Genomic DNA, 13,085 nt, shown 5'->3' on the forward strand with positions numbered 1-13,085 from the left:
CAAATGATGTGGCAGGTTAGGTATTGAGTGAATGTCAAGCAAATAGGCACGATGATGCTTTATAATTGGCAAATCTCTCACAAAAATTCCAGCTCCCTCTCATGGTATCTATTCACCAAGGAGTCTGTAGTGTCTTTGTGTAAGCAGCTTCTGATTTTGAGATTTAAAAACAAAATAAAGCTTACTTTCAAGGGCTCTTGTCCTTTCAAGGATGGCTTTGGCTCAAAAATCAATCTCGAAAGTCTAGAGTGTTCATGAAGGACTTTTCCCTTCCCCATAAACACATTTATTTAAATGTCCTACCTATCTTCCATGATAATACAAGAACTTTCACCAAGTGTTGACACCTAATTTATCAGGAAATTTTTCCATCATTAAGAAAATGGCTCTCTACAGCCATCTTTAACCACCAGCAACTAGGGAAATTTGATTTATGAATCAAAGCTAAAGAAGTTGTGAAATATAAATCAATGGTTTGACCTCTGCTAGTCCAGAAACCCAGAGAAATGTTTGTTGACTAAACTAGGAAATGCTCACTTTTATTCATTGATACCAAAAAAAAAAAAAATTCGCCACTAATACAACTGCTCTTCGTTTAAGTTCCTGAGATTTTTAAGTTGCCAGGATAGTTAACCAGCATGTTTGAACATCATTATTTGAAAAAGAAAGGAAAGCTTTTCTGAAACCATTCTTAGTAGTATCCCATGTTTTAAAAAGAATTTAACTCAGTTAGTATTTTCCATATATCTCACCCAGTCTTTTGTATTAATCTTTCCAATTTAAACTTAACTTACTTATTTTGGGAGCCTCTTCAGGGATGTACACCATATATAAGAAAACATATATAAAAGTTTATACATATTTGTGATGGGTAATTTTGTTTACAAGAATTTTACTTTTGTAGAAACATCAGTTCAAACATATGTTGCTATTTCAGATTTGAAAATTTTGCATAATCAATCTGAAATTGTAAAAAGTGAGAGGAAGTTTAGTATCCTCTTCACTTCTCCAAAGTCATGTATGGATAGACCTAGTCTAGTGGAAATATACATAGAATTCTAGCTTAAGTTAGCAACATAAGAAGAAGACACAGATCCTTATACAGCCTACATGATGGTGGAGGTGAAATAGTTAAAAGAATGGGCACTGAATCTCTGGGATTTGGGTGAGATGGAGAGATTTAATGACTTTACAATGGCAGTATCCTGACATCTATATCTCTGCCAGTGGGTGATTCATTTTTATCTCAGATCCCAAATAGAAAGTTACTCTTCCCACCAAAGAAGGCAGGATAAAACTCCTCAAGGACCAGAGCCCAGAGACAGTCTACATACAAAACACAATAGGTCAGAATTCTGACCCCCAGGTATGAGGAAGTGGAGTGCATCATCAAGCAAATGTTCAGCAAGCCAATGCCTGGGTGATAAAATCCCAATGAAAATAATATTGCATCCACTATAAGAGGGAAATGAAACTTCCCTAGCAATACCAGGAAAAGATACCATTCTGAGCAAAGAAAAGAGCCTATGTGAAGACTCCCAAGTCAGCAGAGGTAGGATTCAAATTGATCACCCTGATGAATTAGGATGTCAATTTCCTCCACAGAGTCTAAAGACTGTGATATTTTCATCTGTGCATCCTTCATGATACTTACAAATATCTATAGGAGGTATTCAATATGGACATAATTTTTTCAGTTGGATGCTGTTATCAATTATCTTTTTCCAAGCAATTCTTTTTTTTTTTTAACATCTTCATTGGAGTATAATTGCTTTACAATGGTGTGTTCGTTTCTGCTTTATAACAAAGTGAATCAGCTATACATATATATATATATCCCCATATCTCTTACCTCTTGTGTCTCCCTCCCTCCTACCCTCCCCTATCCCACCCCTCTAGGTGGTCACAAAGCACCGAGCTGATCTCCCTGTGCTTTGCGGCTGCTTCCCAAAAGCTATCAATTTCACATTTGGTAGTGTACACATGTCCATGCCTTCTCTCACTTCGTCCCGGCTTACCCTTCCCCCTCCCAGTGTCCTCAGGTCCTTTCTCTAGTAGGTCTTTATTCCCATCCTGCTCCTAGGTTCTTCATAACCTTTTTTTTTTTCATAGATTCCATTTATATGTGTTAGCATATGGTATTTATTTTTCTCTTTCTGACTTACTTCACTCTCTATGACAGACTCTAGGTCCATCCACCTCACTACAAATAACTCAATTTCGTTTCTTTTTATGGCTGAGTAATATTCCACTGTATATAGGTGCCACATCTTCTTTATCCATTCATCTGTCGATGGACATTTAGGTTCCAAGCAATTCTTTTAGTTATTAAGTTTCAATATAGTCTAGAATTTTCTTGTCAGCTTGGTCTCCAGAGAAAAAACGGATTTCGGGTATGGCCTGTCAGGTGTGGAGGTATCAGTGCCCTGGCTAATCTGGATCAACTTTAGTAGAATGAGCCTGTGGATATTTCCACTCTCAATTTTATTATTGGTTCATTTAACTAATAACTGCTGCTCTTCTTACAAATGCTAATATACCATATACTATTTATTGATAAAGGAAAAATGATAAATTTTAATTGTCCATTTGTTTCTCTCCAGGAATCATTAGTAATAACTTTACTGTATATTGACATGCTATTAAGACTTGACAAGAAAAAATAAGTGGCCTTCACTGTTGTAAACCTGGCCAGTTTCTTGCTTCATTTACCTTTTTCAGTTCATAGACTGAGGCACCATCATAAAAGCATGTAAGAAGTTGGCCATGTGTGCGTGTGTGTGTACACACATAAGCACAATCTTTCCTACATAACTGAAAATATCATTCTACACTGCCAAGTGAAAATTACACAAAAAGAACATTTTTATTTAGAACTATGAAGCAGTTACATTAGTTGTAATTTTTGACATGATGTGGAATCAAATCAATGAGTTGGAGGCTTGCTGGGTCCCTGAGAACTGTATGAAATATGATAGTTCATAAATAATGCATGAATCGAAAAATCTGGGTATTTGAAAGCAAATAAACTCAGGACCCAGAAAGCCCACTCTGAAAATTCAATCTCTGTACGTGGAGAATTCAGCCTGTCACTTGCAGCTGGCAAAGAAAGAGTCAGAGCATTCCACTAATAATCTTTTTCACTTTGGGTTTCCCAAAGAGGCTATTAATTGAGGTAAACATAAGTTGTGATATCAAAACCTCTTCTAAGGAAGCGTGCCCTTTTCTTGGATGAATGTCAGTGTGTCTGTTGAAGGAATGATTAATTATGTGGATTTTTTCATTACTGTAGTCTAATACTGCTACTACCTGCTTTGGCTTTGAACTTTTCATGAAGGAACTGACACAAAGTTATTAGAAGTTCTTCTCAGAAGTTAAAAATTTATCCTATAAATGAAGAAATAGGCAAGTGCCTAAATTCAATACTAATCAAAAATGCTAAGACTTTAGAAGCTGATTTTTATGTGACTTTCATGAATCCATCAATCAGGAGTACATGAAGAAATGGCCAGGTTTTGAGTTTCAAAGATCCACAAGATATTTATTTTTAGAGCAATGAGACCATCTGTAACCTTTGAAACTGTTATAAACCGGATAGGGGGCTCTAGAATTTCTATAAAGGAAGGTCTCAGGCACCAGTCTGTTGGTACAGAACGCTAGAAATTCTTTTGATGATACATGGCATAGCAAGCATATTCTTTTTCCTTGGATTTGCATATTGATTCAGTATGGGTTGGAAGAGTCAAAGACTGAGACTATGAGAAAGTCAAAATTCCTCTCCCCTTGGCATCCCCATTAAGCATCCTGGTTCATTTTCTATAATGCGAGGTGCAAACTTGACCAGTGCATCACACTTTATATCTGAGCCTCAGAGACGGCAGGCCTTCACATTAAGGCATAAGCCACGTCAACCACATCAGATGAAGGGCAGTGAGGAGTCAAGAGCAAGGTTGCTAGTGTGCGGCCATCTGGTTTGAATCATGACTCCAGCATTTATGAGCTGTGTGACATTGGGCCAGTTAATTGACCTTATTGTCACTCAATTTTCTCATGTGTAATATGAGGGAGATTTACAGTATTTTCCTTACTGGATCTTTGTGAAGATTGAGTGAATGCCTGATAAATAATAAGCACACATAAATGTTAGCTAGTATTTTCAAACATGATGGGAGGGAGTCTAAGGCTGAGGTTTCAAGTTCCCAACAGAACAAAACCCAAGGGGTCCAGGATGGTGTAATGTGAGAAGCATTTTGTCTTGATGTAATGGTTCTTCATGTTAATCATTCCAAAGAAAGAAAATAAATAGCCACTAAGGAATCCCCAAAAAACAGAGGCTAAAATCCAATGCCCATTATACATGGTGAGCAGACAAAATGAAATACATCTTGTCTAATCTTATAAACCTAATATACAACGGAAATTATTCACATAAGGTTGAATATTTAAGAGCAACGGAATCGATGGTTTCTGATTTATTTTTGTGACATGTACACTCACGAATAGGTAAGTGATCTGTGCATTTGAAATCGCCAGCGAATATAACAGCATTTGGTAGAAACTGGGTAGATCCATTGAGAGACACATACTGAGCAAAGAGACATGGAGGGCCTAAGAAAATATTACATCTGTGACTATGGCAGTGAGAAGAGACAGAGGCAAGATAGATGGAAGTAAAGCCAGAAACTGAAGCTATGACCAGATGCCTCAGGCCATTTGGATGAGGTTCCTTTGGGGGAGGGTAACAAGATTCATAGATAGGAAAAGCACAGAAGATGATAGCAGAGGACAGAGGCCAAGCAATCTTGACTAGTTTGGGGAGGAGTCACATCAGGAAAATCTGAGTTTCTAAGATACATATTCAGATTTTGGTGGTTCCCAGAGGAGTGTTAGCTCCCACGTGAGAAACACAGCAGGAAAAGATATGCCCCAGGCACTTTGTTATAAAGCAGAAACTAACACACCATTGTAAAGCAATTATACTCCAATAAAGATGTTAAAAAAAAAAAAAAAGATATGCCCCAAGGTATTTGAGAATCTTCTAGCAAGGGCAATTGCGTATTCTTTCACACAGTGGCACATGAATTCCCAAACAATGGGTAAAACAACCCTCGTGGGTTAACATCTAGAAATAGCTTTTAATCTCACTTGTAGCACCTGGAAACAATTCTCAAAATTTGTATACTCTCAAACATCATGCTTTTGTTTCTCCTAAATTATACTTCTGGCTGTTCTTCTTTTAGCAAACATGTGAGCCTAAGTTTCCCCTGATTTTGATTTCAGTCTTAGATTATTTTACATGTTCCTCAAAACTGATAAGGAAAATGGGTACTTGTTGCTTTTAGAGTTCCAGCAATTTCCCACAGCTAAACCTTCTCAAGTATGATTGAATCACAATATACCAGATAAACTGTGACTCAGTCCTCACGATTCCCAAATGCTCTCTGTGTAATAAAATCTATTTTTACCAATTGAGCAGTATTATCGCTGTTATTTATTGAGACCTGTCTACACAGAGCTATAAAACTGAATGAAGATGTCAAACTTCTGCCTCATGGTTTCATAATCTGCTCATAAAAGGTAAACGATTTAGCTAAGTAAAAACCTTAATGTACCTACTTAGGGTCATTCATGATCTTCTCTTGGGTCTTGCAGATAAGCAAAATTAGACAGTATCTGGCTGTTTCAGGGAATATTTGTTCTGTTATTTATAGCACTCTAATCCAAATATGTCAGTTCTTAGTTCTATGAGCCCCAAGGAAAACCAAAAACAGAAGTTACCCAATAAGTCATTTTCTTTATAAGAAAAATGGAAATGCATAAGTCAACAATCACAGGGCACAAGGCTGCCTAGTCACGTTCATGAAAATGCATGGGAAGCAGGGTCCTGCTTGGAAATCCACACTATTCGCACTAACACAGGTGCACACTCAACTTGACCTCCACTTCTAACAATAATATATGCAGATATTGGCTGTGGTGGGAACAGGCAGATATTCCTTAGAGTCACTCTGGGACAAAGGTGCTTTGGGCAAGGACGGCATCAGAAACAAAAATTCAGGTCCAACACAGAACACACGGAACCAGTTTCCAGCAACACAGAGATTGACTTGGCAGGAAATACTTGGAGGAAACAGAAACCACAAGAGAAAAGACAGAGGTCCAAGAAGAAGGCAAATATAAATCAGCAGAAGTATGAAGTTTTTCCATTAACTAAGTGCTTTCACATACATGAATCTCATTTTATCCTTATAATGTATTATAAGTGGTAAGCAATCAGGTTTTTGAGGTATCACCCCCAATGGTATTTAAGTATAAAAGTTTTAATTTTCCAACCTCCGCTTTCAACCATGTTTATTGTCCCAACTTATCAGTCAATATTATCTTGGGAAGACCCCACTTCTTTAAGATTTTATCTTTCAGAGCAGCTTTAGGTTTACAGGAAATTGCACAGAAAGAACAGAGAGTTCCCCTATCCCCCTAGCCCCCAACACAGTTTCTTCCACTGTTAACATCTTGCATTAATATGGTACATTTGTTAAAATTAGACCCGCTGTTTATTCATTTATTTATATGGTCTTCTCTCATCTTTGTCTTTACTTTTTATTCGTCAGAGTCTTTCCCCCTAGAGGTTAATGGCTGTTCACAAGACCCCCAAAAAACTTCAGTTAAGAGGGTGGGCTCTAGAACTAGGCTGCCTGGGTTTGTATTCCAGCTCTGCCTCTTTCTACCATATGACCTTGGTCAAATTATCTAAACTCTCTTTGCCTTGAGTATAATAATACTACCTATCTTATAGAATTGTTGTAACAAATGAGTACATGTAAAAGACTCAGAACAGTGCCTGGCACATAGTAAACTCAATAAGCACTGGAATTATTATTATTACTATTATACTATGCCTATTATTCTCACACTCCTATTTCTCAAGCTCTCTCCCTGCCAACCTGACCTCAATCTCAAGCATCACGCTCCTAATGACAGAGCAAGAAAAAAGCTCACAAATGGCAAAGGCCCAGAATCCGGGTCAGAATGGACCTGAGACTTTTAGTCAAGCTTGGACTTAAGAGATCTGGGAGGTTGTTGGGAGGAAGTCCAGGAGGAGCCATGAGCAACTGGCCATGCAGGGCAGCCCTCCTGGGCTCACATACACACGGTAGGGCAGAGCTGTCATTAGCCCTGTCCCATCCCACACCTGACCTAATACCATTGCCCTGTCCTCAAAATTTGCTGGCAATGTGGGATTCTCTGAAAACAAAAGCATTAGGGGTAAGTGGGGTCTTCTGGAGGCCTGGTCTGACTGAGGCTCTCTCAGCAGCCCTCTACAGTGTCCAAAATCCAAGACTTGAAGGCAAGAAGGGGGCACTGCTAAGGCACCAACAGAAGGATCATTGGCAAGACAGGTGCCCTCTCTTCACACTCTATCTAAGGACATCAGAACTGTCCTGCTCAAACCACGTGGTGCCTGGGATCGATCAGCCTCGCAATCATCTACTGTGTAAGTGTGGGCAGTGAGGGATGGCAAAGTAGTAGATCAAGGTAAATAGGAAACAAGATCGGCCATTTGTTAATAAATTTTGAAGTTGGGTAACAGGTACACTGAGATTTGTTTCACTCTTTTCTCCACTTTTTTGCATGCTTAAAAATGTGCATAATAAAAAAGCAAAAAATAAAATAAAGCCAAAGCTTTTTTTCTAATAGATCGTTAAGAATCGAAGGGGAGATTTCTTATATTTTATCTGAATTCCTGATGGCCAGCACAGTCCCCCACAGAGAGTGGTAACCAGTCTACAGACATTGACTGAATGAATGTTGGAATGTTAAAGAGCAGATACAGAATCAATAAACAGAAACCGAGGGACAGAAATGAAGACAAGTGTGCGCAGATGCACTTGCGCACGCGCGCGCGCACACACACACACACACACACACACACACACACACAAGGACTAGGGATAAAGGGTGATGAAAAACACAGGTCCTGACCTCATGCTGCTGCTACAGGTCTTTGTCCCTTGTTCCCATCAACCATTTGTCTGTGGGAGAAGGAGGCTTGGATCAGAGCAGGATCTGTGGGGAGAAGGAAGCAGTTATATGAACATGCTCCGGGAGTGAAATCACCTAGTTAGGCTTCTGCTTACAAGGTTCAAAACAGAAGATCGGCATTCAGATCTGGCCCAGCTCCCAGTACTATATTCTGTCCATTAGACTTTCCTTCCTCTACTGAACATTGATCAAGCCCTTCCATCCATCCGCTCCAGCATCACTTCAGGCCTTATTTGGAGAGGAGATGCATAACTCAGGGACAGGACAACAGGCTGGCCAACGAGTCTCCAGTATGGACTCGGATTCCGATATTGTGAGAGAAAGTGTGTTTAACTAAGGGCTTGTCTGAAAGAGCTGCTACGAGAGTTTACTCATTTAACACTGCTGAAGGTCTTTAAACACAAGGGGAATTTAAGTACAGAGCCTGGTCTTTACCAACCCAAGTGAATTACAGGTTTATGATTTGCTTGTTTGTGTTGGTGTGCTTTGGGAACAGGGTTGCTCTTGATGCCTAATTTATATCTCTGCTCTTTTATACTGGAGAAGACAATAATAAAACACCTTTCTCCATAAAATTTCGTGTAAGGGCTTCCCTGGTGGCGCAGTGGTTGAAAGTCTGCCTGCCGATGCAGGGAACACGGGTTCGACCCCTGGTCTGGGAAGATCCCACATGCCGCGGAGCAACTACGCCCGTGTGCCACAAGTACTGAGCCTGCGCGTCTGGAGCCTGTGCTCTGCAACAAGAGAGGCCGCGACAGTGAGAGGCCCGCGCACCGCGATGAAGAGTGGCCCCCGCTTGCCACAACTAGAGAAAGCCCTCGCACAGCAACGAAGACCCAACACAGCCAAAAATAAATAAATAAGTAAATAAATTTATTAAAAAAAAAAAAAAAGTTCATGTAAAATCAAAGGAACAGCTCCACAGCAAGGCGATTAGTTTCCAGGTGAAAATATACATGAGAGGCCTCAGATGTGAGCAATATTGAAAACAAAAAATAGGATAAGGATTACCCAGAGGAAGATGGGAGGCTACCTTTATCTTGCAAATAAATATCAAGTATCTCTGATTGGGGGCATTGTAGAAGGATAGCGAAAATTGTATTTAAAACATATACTACAAATAAGAGTACCAAACAATTGGATTGGGAGATTGGGATTGATATTTATACACTAATATGTATAAAATAGATAACTAATAAGAACCTGCTGTATAAAAAATTAATTAATTAAATTAAATTAAAAAAAAAGAAAGAGTACCGAACAATACTTTTGACAAAATATGTAGAAAAAGAGACAAAGAATGAGTGACAGCCGCTATTTTAAATATCTGGCTATGTGCCAGGCTCTGTCTGCTAAGTGTTTGCATGCATCTCATTTAATCCTCAGGAGAGCTCTATGAGGTGATATGTTATTACGTCTCTGTTACCACTGAAAACGTTTCTTTGGCATCTGTCCTAAGATAGCACATAGTAGGTGGCAGAGCTGGAATTCAAGCCCAGACCATAGGACTCCAAAGTCCATGTTTTAACCACTCTATAACCCTGGCTCTTGTGCTCTAGGGTACATAAATCAGGAGACTAGAGAGTGAAAAATCATCTTAAAAGGAAAGATCTAATAGCATCAAGAGAGGAGAAAGAGGGACTAGGATTCCCAGGAGGGGTTGGGGAGAGTGGGGACAAAACTTCTGGGCTGACTAAGCCAGGCTGCTGCCAGCACAGCAAGCTCAACCAGGACCCAAGGAAGGGTGTGCCTTGAAGGAAGGGCCAAAGCCAAGACTGGGCCAGGGCTGTAGTGAGGAAGAGGGATGGGGCCAAGAAAAAGACCCTAAGACTTATGGGAAATTGTGCCAGTTGTTAATGAAGACCAGACAGTATTTTAAATGCTAAAAATCCACTCAGTCTTCCATATTCAATATACAACCACATTTGTGATTTACCTTCAACTTCAGAGAGTTCAGTTTGACAGACTTTACTGATTGCCTCTATATGCAAAGCACTGTCCTAGGCATAAGAGGGTTCTATAAATTTAACAACAAGAACAAAAACCGGCACTTCCAAACTGGATGGGAAAACAGAAACATGTATAAAATAACTTCAGCACAAGACAAGATGTGATGCGTGATATAACAGACATTCAAAGTATTGTGTAAGTTTGGAATAGTGGGGCATAAAGCCCACTGGGAGAATCTGGGGTGGTGGTGACTTAGGCTGAGACATAAAGCATATGTCAGGCTTCAGCAGGCATAAGCACGAGAAGGCATTCTACAGTAAAGGGAAGAGTGTGAGCAATGGTTTAGCATCAGTTGACTGAAGGCCACATTTGGAAAATGGTGAGTAGATGACTGTGACTGAAGACAGGTATATAAAGGCATATTCTCAGAATTGAACATGAGAAAAAGAGAAAGATCAAATTGTGCAGGGCTTTAAACGTCAGGCTGAGGAGTTTGGGGAGCTCAATCAACAGTGGGCTTTCCATTAAGCTGAATTGAAGGTAGCAACAAAACTCAAATGACTCTGAAATGCTAAATTCTTACAGACACAGTTACTGGGCAGAGGTCAGCCCTGAGCCTCGGATGTCACTATGAGGTCTGAGGATGAGTCTTCCTGAGCATCCACACTGCCCCTCAGATCTGATCAGCTCCTCCTCCACTGCTTCTTTATGGACCTGACAGTGGGTGGACCCATGGCTGAACCCACGTTCCACTCTTCATAGGTGGAGTGCGACTCTGAATGCCCTACTGAAGGAGGTGCAGACTGAATGCCTGACCATCCCTGTAGTACCCTTAGATTTGGGCTTACCCAGTCCTGGAGGTATCCAAGCCAGCCCAGTGCCACCCAGACCTTCTCAATTAAGACCCTTCTTCCAGGAATGAAACCATTTTCTTCACGTTCACTGCTCTCCTCCTATGAATTTTCTCTCCTAGACCATGAGAACCTCCATTTTTCCTCCGTCCTTCTATGTATCTAATTAAGTCGTAGCTGCTTTGCCTCCCAGAATGCTATGGTTTCTACTTCTTGGCACACATGTCACTCAGTAACAGCAAGATTTTTCTGGTGTTTGCATCTTTGCCAGAAAGTTAGAAATACCCTTGAGAGTGGTAGCAAGAAGAAACTCCTGAAGTATACAGTAATGCGATAGAGTTTAGAACCCTGAGATATCCTGGTCAGGTTCCAAGAGTGAGAGAACCTGGGTGCCATAGAGAGGACACCACAGGAGGTAGAGTGTACGTGGCCGAGACACTGGACAGGAAGCCAGCAAGATTCAGCCAGTTCTCAGAGCTCTGTGAGTTCCCTGACCCTAAGGTCAGAACATGAGGGATAGAGAGCTGTATGCCAAGAGGACTGATCAGCTACAACCCCCAGGAGGCCACAGAAAGTAGTCAAAAGATCTGAGACAGAACGTAGTTTGTTGGGGTCACAGAGAGGAAGTGTCAGGAGAGGCAACCTCAGAGATGTTTGGCAACCACTCACATGGATCACACAGACCTGGAGAGCAAACCTGAGAAGAACATCAAGCCAGAACCTACCCCTCCAGTGCCTCTTACAGTGCCTGTCATATAATAACCTCTCAATAAGTAACTGCCGCATAAATTAATGGTGTCCTTGGGGTTCTATTGTGTAAACTCCTTCCCTAAGGGTCACATCAGGTTTGTGCCCCTGATTTTTCCTCTCCCCACCTCCGTTGCCATTTAAATACCCCAGAGAGAAAGGGAATGGGAAATGTTCATATGAAGAGAGGAGAATGGGGATCATCTCCCAGCTGGAATATTGGAGCATGGGGTGAAACTTGAGTTAAATTGTGGCCAAAGTCTCAGATTTAAAGGGTGGAGAATTAGACCATTACTTGAGGGGACCTTGAGTGTCAGAGTCTTTACATCAAAACCAGGCAAGTTTCTGATTGGCAATAATGGTAATACAGTTTTCTTAGCAGGTGGGTTACTCAGAAGTCTTTAGAACCTCCTCATTCTGGTCCTGGTTCTCCAAGTACCAGTAACCAATGGACACCTGCAGCCTGAAAACTTACCATGTCATCATTCCACCCGTATTAGTCTCCTAAGGCTGATGTTACAAATTACCACAAACTTGGTGGCTCAAAACAATAGGAATTTACTCTCCTATAGTTCTGGAGACAAGATGTCCAAAATCAAGATTTCAGCAGGGCCATGCTTCCTCTGAAGGCCCTAGGGAAGAATCCTTCCTTTTCTCTTCCAGCCTCTGGTGGCTCCTGGCATTCCTTGACTTGTGGCAACATAACTTCCATCTTTACCTCCATCTTTACATGGCCTTCTTCTCATGTGTGTCTTTGTATCCTCTCCTCTAGTCATTGGATTTAGGACCCACCCTAAGTCCAGGATAATTTCCTCTCAAGATCTTTAACTAGTTACATCTGTAATAGTCATATTTTCAAATAAGGTCACTTTCTGAGGTTTTGAGTTGACATGAATCCTGGGGGAACATAATTGAAACTACTGTATCACCTAACTGTACCTCTCATTGCAACTGTGGATAAAATTTGAATTTGTCCACCAACCAGTTTCTTTGGGGACCAATCTACATTTTTTCTGGTTAACTGAATGACTGGTATCTTGTCAGTTCAGGCTTATAACAAAATACCATAGACTGGGAAGCTGGAGGTCTGAGATCAGGGTGCCAGCATGGTTAGGTGCTGGTAAGGACTCTCTCATGGCCTGGAGACAGCTGGTAGCATTGTAGCCTCACGGTGGGGAGGGCAAGAGAGCTCCCTGGCATCTCTTTTGTAAGGACACTAATCCTATTCATGAGGGCTCCACCCTCATGACCTAACCACCTCCCCAAATCCCCACCTCCTAATACCATTGTACTGAGGGTTAAGATTTCAACATATGAATTTATGGGTAATATGAACATTCAGTCCATAACAATTGGTCAAAAAAGAAAATAAAAAATCTAATAAGTATAGACCACTGTGTGGGAACTTTCACAGTGCCATCTTTTTCTCATCATCTATCTTTAATAAGACTTGATAAGAAAAATGAAGTCACTCAGGGGAGGTTGTATGAGGAC

This window comes from Balaenoptera acutorostrata, chromosome 11, assembly GCF_949987535.1.
Source record: "Balaenoptera acutorostrata chromosome 11, mBalAcu1.1, whole genome shotgun sequence".
Classification (NCBI taxonomy): domain Eukaryota; kingdom Metazoa; phylum Chordata; class Mammalia; order Artiodactyla; family Balaenopteridae; genus Balaenoptera; species Balaenoptera acutorostrata.